Consider the following 9351-nt stretch of genomic DNA (forward strand, 5'->3'; position numbering starts at 1 on the left):
GCAGGAGAGGCTCCCACCATCGCCAATGTGATGCCTTCAGCCTGGCTTGTGGCTGAGCAGAGTTCCCCCTGTGGGAGTGCACTGACTGCCAGGGGGCAGCTCCTGCATTGAGCATCTGTCCCCTGGTGGTCAGTGTGTGTCATAGTGACCAGTCATTCCCAGTCGTTCTGCTGTTAGGGTCAATTTGCACATTACCCGCCTAACGGGTTTGGCTCAGTGGATAGAGCATCGGGCTGCGGACTGAAGGGTCCCAGGTTCGATTCTCGTCAAGGGCATGTACTCTGGTTGCGTACACATCCCCAGTAGGGGGTGTGCAGGAGGCAGCTGATCGAAGTTTCCCTCTCATCGATGTTTCTAACTCTCTATCCCTCTCCCTTCCTCTCTGTAAAAAATCAATAAAATATACTTGGGAAAAAAAATTGCATGTGCACATTACCCTTTTATTATATAGGATAGAAGCCTGGTGCACGGGTGGGAGCCAGCTGGTTTGCCCTGAAGGGAGTCCCAGATCAGGGTGGGGCAGGGGACCCCCAGCTCCTACGATCACCCACGCCGCCCATGCAGCCTCAGCCCGCAGCTGCAGCCTCCCCCGCCCATGGGCTCCACCCCTGCCCGGGCCTAAGGCCTCTGGCTGAGGCGTTAGACCCGGGCAGGGGACCCCCCAAGCTGCAGCGCCCCCCCTATCATGGGATCCGCCCCTGCCCGGGCCTTATGCCTCTGGCCGAGGCGTTAGGCCCTGGCAGGGGACCCTCGCTGCAGCCGCCCCCCGATCCTGGGCTCCGCCCCTGCCTGGGCCTAATGCCTCTGGCCGAGGCGTGAGGCCCGGGCAGTGGGGACCCCCAGCTGCAGCCGCCCCCCCATCATGGGCTCCGCCCCTGCCCGGGCCTTACGCCTCTCGCCGAGGTGTTAGGCCCCGGCTGGGGACCCCCCAAGCTGCAGCCGCCCCCCTATAGTGGACTCCGCCCCTGCCCGGGCCTTTCGCCTCTGGCCGAGGCGTTAGGCCCAGGCAGGGGACACCCCCAGCTGCAGCCGCCCCCACCCAGCTCAACCGCTCCCTGATAGTGGGCTCCGGGCAGCGGAGACCGACAGCTGCAGCCACCCCACGATCGCGGGCTCCGCCCTGCCCAGCTCCCATCACTGGCTCCACCCCTACTTCCCACTATCACTGGCCAGTGCGGGCAAAAGGCCAGGATTCTCCGGATCATGGCTTGGGGGGCAGGGGCAAAGGGCGGCCCTGGGGGCCGCTTTTGCCCTGCCCCCCCAGCTCTTAGCTCCCCCCTGGGTTTCCGATCACTGTCAGTGCCAGGGGGCTTCTTCTGTGCTTTCCCTTTTGCCTTCCTGCATTGTGCCTACATATGCAAATTAACCGCCATCTTTGTTGACAGTTAACCGCCATCTTGGCTGGTGATTAATTTGCATATCTCGCTAATTAGCCAATGGGAAGGGTAGCGGTCGTACGCCAATTACCATGTTTCTCTTTTATTAGTGTAATTTATTACACCAAAACATTATTTTAAAATTTGCAAGGTTATGTCGTTTGTCTTGTGTTGCTATTACCCTATGTTTTATAGGTAATTAAATATTTTAAAGAAAAAAAATTGTATGTTTTAGTACCTTTATATTTTTTTCCCTGCTTTTTGAGCAAGGGACCCCTCATTTTTATTTTGCACTAGGCCCTGAAAATTATGTAGTTCACTTTTGTTGCAAAGGTAATCAGAGTAAAAGAAGCAGAGAATCATAGCCTTTCTACAAATAAATTAGTATTTTAATAGATACAACATTAAGCAAATGAAGCTATGATATTGTAGTAATTATTGCCTTCGTCTGCTCAGGATATTTTCCCAGCCTCATTTTTTGTTTGTCTTTTAAAAATATTTTTATTGATTTTTAGAGAAAGAAGAAGGGAGAGGGAGAGAAACATCTATGTGAGAGTGGAATATTGACTGACTCGTTGAGCCTGAAACCCCGGCATGTGCGCTGACCAGAATCAAACCAGCAACCTTTCGGTGCATGGGCTGACACCCAACCCACTGAGCCATACTGGCCAGGGACCAGCCTCATCTACACTAATAAAAGAGAAACATGCAAATTGGTGTCGCTCCGCTACGCCCACCAGCCAATCAGAGCGACTGTGCAAATTAACCCAACAAAGATGGCAGTTAATTTGCATACACAGGCACTGAGCAAAGACTGAAGGCTCTAGCTGGAGTAAAGACTGAAGACTGAAGAGGCTTGGCTTCTCCGCTGCGGCCGGACCAAAGGCCTGGGTCCCGGGTGCCGGAGGAAAACCAGTGCCGGCAGCCAGGGGAAGGAAGGCCTATTGTGCGAATCTTCATGCAATGGGCTTCTAGTTTCTTATAAAAATGAGTGAGCATGTGACCTACCTGAGACCATCATAACAACCCAACAATATGACCTAGTGGGTGGCCCAGGGGTGAGCATGTCATCTTTACATGCAATCAGAGTCTTTCCTCAGGATTTTTCAGCGGGAGGTGGTGAAGTGTCTCTTATTTCTAGTCAAGTAAAGGTAAAGGATATCAAAGAACTATAAAGATATGACTCTAAGGGTGCCAGAGGCTATTTTCTCCATCAAATAGAAAAGCCTGAGAGGAGGAATCTAATAATCAAAGAAGCCAATGGGAGAGAGGGGCAGGAGAAAAAGAAAAGAGAGAAAAAAGGGGACCCATGACACTGAGACCCTGATTTACATACCTGAGATTCCTAGAGCTGCCCTGTTCTTGCAGTCTTCCTCCCTCCCTCCCTTCCTTCCTTTCTCTTTTTCTTGATTCAAAGAGTTACCCTATATACTTTCTTTAAAAAAAAAACACACAACAAGTTGGTTTAATTCCAGGCAGTACAGAATTCCAGATAGAGCAAAGACTGAAGAACACACTTTGACAGGATTCTGGGCTGGGTTTACTCTGACCTCACAGCTAAGGATGAAATGGCAGCGAGAACTGAAGAGATGACACATTGCATGATTTTTTTTCCACAAAAGTTTATTCTTAAATGTACAGCAGGCTCCAAGACAACACTTCATTCTAGCTATAGATGGCAAGAGATGTTATGACAGGAAATCCAGATATTAAAACAAATGGAATTAGGCATCACCATTGCCCAGGCACAAGGAACAGCTCACTTTTTGCCAGATTTCTTCATTCCACTTGTGGCCAGGGGGCCCTTCCCTGCCACCTTCCCTTTTAGCTCCTCAAATATCTTCTTTTCCTCTTTTTGCTTCTGCTTGAATCCCTTATCTCCCTCGTCCATATCCTTGGCCTGCTTCTTGGCCACCTTCAGGGGCTTCCTCTTGCCACCTTCGCCTGCCAGAAAAGGTGCACATGATGCCTTCCACCACTTCCCCAGACTCTGACACTGGAAGCTCCCTATATACTTTGAATACATTTATTTACCCCCTAAGCTACTTAGAGTTGGAATTCTATCTCTTACAACATAAAGAAACCAGACTAATAGACAGATGATCAAAATTATAAGGCTAATCTTTGTGTTTTATAATTTGTAAAATGCATGCTGTAGCTCATTTGACCTTCACGTCAACTCTGTGAGCATGGTAGGATGAATATTATCACAGATATGTCTTTCATACATCAGATGGTAAGCTTCATAAGGGAAAAATCTGTATCTTTTTAAAATTGTATAATTATCCAGGAACCAACTATATTTTAGGAGTAATAAAAGTTAGGCTCGAACAACTGCAAAAATACAACTAAAAGACAAAATGGACATCATCCAGAACTACAGGAAGGCTGGCTGAGTGGAAATTCAACAAGTAGAAGGAAAGAGAAAAGCACACTGAGACTCAGAGGAGGTGTGGAAGTGAAGTACAGAGGTACTGAGGCGCACGCGGCAAGGGTTGGCAACTGAGGACTCGGCTGTCTTTTTGAATCCGGAGGTAGTCACAAGCCCCCGACTGCTCTGAACTCCAGTACCTGGAAGTCTCTGGGGACCCAGACTCATACGGGAGAAACTGGACTGTCTGGCAGCGGGCAGAATTCGGAACCTGAGGGCGGCTTTCTCTCAGAGGTGCTTGCAGCTATTACCGGGACACTGAGACGCGGGGCCTCTTAGGGCAGGGCTGAGGATCAGCCATAGCTGCTTGCTCCGCCCTGTTGATTCCCTGAGACCTCGCCCCACCCAAGCTTCGGCAGAGACTTTTGCATATGAATGCCCTGGCCCTTTGCAATCTGAAAATTACCTAACAAACTGCAGCTGGGCAGACCCAGAACTTCCAAGAGAAGGCCCAAGGCCCCACAGCAGCTTGCATTGCTTCACAGCTGGGCTTCATCTGGGCACCTTCAAACCCCAAACAAGGAAGGGGAATCTGCAGATCTCTTCGTAGCTCCTGCTGGGTAGCCTCAGGCAGAGGCTAAATTAGCACCTCCTTAGATCCAAGAGCCAGTGTACCCAGTGGTCAGAGTGGGACCATCCAGACTACAACTCCTCAGATCCATAAGGGACACACTCAGGAGGCAGACTCAGTGAGCACCAAAGCACCACTGAAGCAAGTCTTGCCCCATAAGGGTGTCTTCAGCACAAAAGTTCTCCCACCATAGACACAGCTGACTCTCACAGCCAATTGGCCTGGAGGTCAAATCCTCCCAGTGATACCTACAACAATCAAGGCTTAACTACAACAAGACTGTGCACAAAGACCACAAAGGGGTGCACCAAGAGTGTCCACCTCAGGTAATTGGGGAGGCTGAGCCACTGGGCCCTATAGGACACCTAGCACACAAAGCCACTCTAACAACAGAGGGAAGCATAAAAAATGTGGAGACAAAGAAACAGGTCACAAATGACAGAAATGGAGGCAAGCAAACGACTGGATATAGAGTTCAAAACCACAGTTATAAGGTTTTTCAAGAATTTTCTAGAAACCACCGATAAATTTAGTGAAACCCTGGAGGATATGAAAAAAAAACAACTAGAAATTAAGCATACACTGACTGAAATAAAGAATAATATACAGAGATCCAACAGCAGACAAGAAGATCCCAAGAATCAAGATTTGAAATCCAAAGAAGCAAAAAATACCCAACCAGAAAAGCAAAAAGAAAAAGTAATCCAAAAATATGAAGATAGTGTAAGGAGCCTCTGGGACAATTTCAAGTGCACCAACATCCGAATTATAGGGGTGCCAGAAAAAGAGGGAAAGCAAGATATTGAAAACCTATTTGAAGAAATAATGACAGAAAACTTCCCCTACCTGGTGAAAGAAATAGACTTACAAGTCCAGGATGCACAGAGAACCCCAAACAAAAGGAATCCAAAGAGGACCACACCAAGACACATCATAATTAAAATGCCAAGAGCAAAAGACAAAGAGAGAATCTTAAAAGCAGCAAGAGAAAAACAGTCAGTCACCTACAAGGGAGTACCCATACGACTGTCAGCTGATTTCTCAACAGAAACTTTGCAGGCCAGAGGGAGTGGCAAGAAATATTCAAAGTGATGAATACCAAGAACCTACAACCAAGATTACTTTATCCAGCAAAGCTATCATTCAGAATTGAAGGTCAGATAAAGAGCTTCACAGACAAGAAAAAGCTAAAGGAGTTCATCACCAGCAAACCAGTATTATATGAAATGCTGAAAGGTATTCTTTAAGAAGAGGAAGAAGAAAAAGGTAAAGATAAAAATTATGAACAGCAAATACATATCTATCAACAAGTGAATCTAAAAATCAAGTGAATAAAAAATCTGATGAACAGAGTAAACTGGTGAATATAACAGAACCAGGGGCATAGAAAAGGAGTGGACTGACAATTCTTGGGGGGAAAGAGGTGTGGGGGTGCAGGAAGAGACTGGACAAAAATTGTACACCTATGGATGAGGACAGTGGGAAGGGGAAGGGCAGAGGGTGGGGTGGGAACTGGGTGGAGGAGAGCTATGGGGGGAAAAAAGAGTAACAACTGTAATAATCTGAACAATAAAGATTTAATTTAAAAAACAAAAAAGAGCAAGGGACAGGTCACGTGCATCAGGGATTATAAATCCCTGAGCAGACTACCTGCTTGGTGTGGGCGCATTTCCAGACCATGTGTGCGCACCCTTCTACTTAAAAGTAAAGATGTTGGCCTTGCTGCCTGGCTCCCAAGTATGTTTTGTGTTCTACCAGGACCCCTGACTTGGGGGGCTCGCCTTATTTTTAACACCATCAACCAGGATTGATGCCTCAGACTCTGCTGCTGAGACTGGAGCAGAAAGTACATCATAAAACTTCCACTGAGTAAACCCCATCCTCAGGCTTATTAGCATAGTTAAGCATGTATTTGAATGTATCAATTCATAGCTAACTCTAGCCTTGAGGTAAGGAATTATAGTGTAAATAGTCAAGTATTTATATACAAAAAAGAAGGGCCTTAGGCAAGAAAAGCAGGGCTGAAGCTGGAATACCTGGGGAAGCCAATACTTCCTCAAGCAGCAGTGTGGTCCAACCAGGTGAAGAGGTCTTCTCTCCCTTGTTTCCCCAATACACTCACTCCCTGAGAACTGGAAGACACCTCCTCTCCCAGGGGTATAGGTTATTTGGGTGCTCTGTCCCCCTGGCCCACCAGTTATTTATAACTTACTTGACCTCCTATCCCGGTGATGGCGAACCTATGACACACGTGTCACCTCTGAACTCATTTTTTTTGTTGATTTTTCTTTGTTAAATGGCATTTAAATATATAAAATAAATATCAAAAATATAAATCTTTGTTTTACTATGGTTGTAAATATCAAAAAATTTCTATATGTGACACGGCACCAGAGTTAAGTTAGGGTTTTTCAAAATGCTGACACGCCTAGCTCAAAAGGTTCGCCATCACTGTGACCTATCCATAGAGCAGTGATTCTCAACCTTCTGGCCCTTTAAATACAGTTCCTCATGTTGTGACCCAACCATAAAATTATTTTCGTTGCTACTTCATAACTGTAATGTTGCTACTGTTATGAATTGTTATGTAAATATCTGATATGCAGGATGGTCTTAGGCGACCCCTGTGAAAGGGTTGTTTGACCGCCAAAGGGGTGGCGACCCACAGGTTGAGAATCGCTGCCATAGAGGATCATTCACTTTTGCCCCTCTCAACAGGCCTTGGGGTTGTCAGAATATTTGGGTCCCTGAGCCTACTCACTCCCCAAGCTTTTAAGATCATGCACAAATGTGTGCCCTGTCCTGGTGTAGCAGGTTCTTTACCCTTAAAAGCTAGTGTAAAATTCACAGTATTTTTTTTGTTTTAAATTAAAAAAAACTCCCAGCCAAAAAAAACAAAAACAAAACAAAACAAAAACAAACAAACAAAAACACCTTAGGCTCAGGGGATATGATTGAGCCAAGGTTATACAAATGGTAAGTGGCTGGTCAACAACTGATGCCCTTTGACGTCAGTATTTTCTGTTTTATGAGAGGCTCTGTATTTGACATTGGAGACACAAAGGTGAACAAGTTCTAGTCCCTGCTCTTAAAGACTTCAGAATCCAGTGCAATGGTCCACAAAGATGAAATGAATTCTGATATGTCCCAGACCATCTTATTAAAATGGCTGGCCTAGTGGTAGATTTATATTTATTATACTTACAAAAGGGTCTCAAAGTACACATTGTTTATATATTTCATTATATTTTATTTTTTGTCAAATGATGCCATAATTTTTTGCATAAAAAAGGACCCACTTTCTCCCAGCCTGCAAGGCTCAATGGTTGAGTATCAACCCTTAAGCCAGGAGGTGGCGGTTCGATTCCAGGTCAGGGCACATGCCTGAGTTGTGGGCTCAATCCCCAGTGTGGGGTGTGCAGGTGGCAGCTGATCAATGGTTCTCTCCTATCATTGATGATTCTCTCTCTCTTCTTCTTCCTTCCTCTCTGAAGCCAATAATATATATATATATATATAATTTTTTAAAGGATCCACTTCCATGGGAAATCTTCCACATCCAGTACAGTACAAAAACTGGGAGGTGATTAACTAGTTGTATTGCTGCACTCTGTACCTCCACTTCCAATGGTCTTCTTCAAAGATGACATGTTAGGGTATTTAAAAGATTGTGATCTTGAGGCAAATAGAACTTGGTCAACTCATAGTTCTGCTACTTATGAACTCTATTAGTACTAGAAAGTTTTATAATCATTTTGTGCTTTACTTTCCTTACCTGTGGTATGGGGATCATAAGAGTACTTATCTCACAGAATTAGGTATGGAGGCTAAATGTATTGTTGCAATGTAAAGCACTTAGCCTAAATTTTGCAATGTAATACATTTTATTTTATAAAAAATATTTTTATTGATTTTAGGGAGGAAGGGAGAGGGAGAGAGAGATAGAAACATCAATGATGAGAGAGAATCATTGATTGGCTGCCGCCTGCACGCCCCCTACTGGGGATCAAGCCCATAACCTGGGCATGTGCTATTGACTGGAATCGAACCTAGGACCCTTCAGTCCACAGGCCAACGCTCTATCCACAGAACCAAACCAGCTAGGGCTGCAATGTAATATATTTTAAATTTTGCTTTTCTTTTTTCCTATCTCTAAATTAAAATAAAGAATAAGAAGTACCATCAGGTGATTAAATAAGCAAAAGAGTATGATCTATAGTAAATAGAAGGTATGCACAATGTTATGATTGTACTAGAGGACTGGTGCATGACATTCGAGCACTGGAGGGGGGGGTCCCTCAGCCCGGCCTGCGCCCTCTTGCAGTCGTGGACCCCTCAGGGGATGCCCACCTGCCAGCAGTCAGACAACCCTCTCAAAGTCCGGGGCTCTTACAGTCCGGGACTCCTCACTCTTTACTGCCTGCCTGCAGTGGAGGCAAGAGAGGCTCCTGCCACCACTGCTGCGCTTGCCAGCTGTAAGCCCGGCTTCTAGCTCAGTGGCACTCCCCCTGTGTGAGAGCACTGACCACCAGGGGGCAGCTCCTGCGTTGAGCGTCTGCCCCCTGGTGGTCAGTGCACATCATAGCGATTGGTCATTCTGCAGTTCAGTCAATTTGCATATTATGTTTTTATTATATAGGATACTTTCATGATTAAATAAGAAAGGCTTACCGAGATCACTTTTTATGACTTTACTACTAAATATCTTTATTTACTTTTGCTTTGACATTAATATTGATACTACAACCACATTATTTGCAATAGCTAGTTTCTGAAACTTGCATGGTTAATATATTATCAAAGTTAAAGTGCATTACAAAGTAAATTGTTAATTCTATAATTAAGCTAAAGCACAGCATTGCAAGCTCTGTTTCCGTCCCCCCTCCCCCCCCCGCCATTTCCTTCTCTTTTAAAAATAACACTATTCAAACTTCTTTTGGGTTGTAATATTACTTAAGTCTGAATGTGAATCT

General features: G+C 45.4%; 1 pseudogene; it reads right to left on the reverse strand.

Annotated features, from left to right (window-relative positions):
• Positions 1-3135: 3135 nt before the first annotated feature.
• On the reverse strand, positions 3136-3402 carry LOC111826809 (annotated as a pseudogene).
• Between the last annotated feature and the right edge of the window lie 5949 nt (positions 3403-9351).

The sequence above is a fragment of the Myotis lucifugus genome, unplaced genomic scaffold (genome assembly GCF_000147115.1).
Source record: "Myotis lucifugus unplaced genomic scaffold, Myoluc2.0 scaffold_2, whole genome shotgun sequence".
In the NCBI taxonomy this organism is placed as follows: Eukaryota; Metazoa; Chordata; class Mammalia; order Chiroptera; family Vespertilionidae; genus Myotis; species Myotis lucifugus.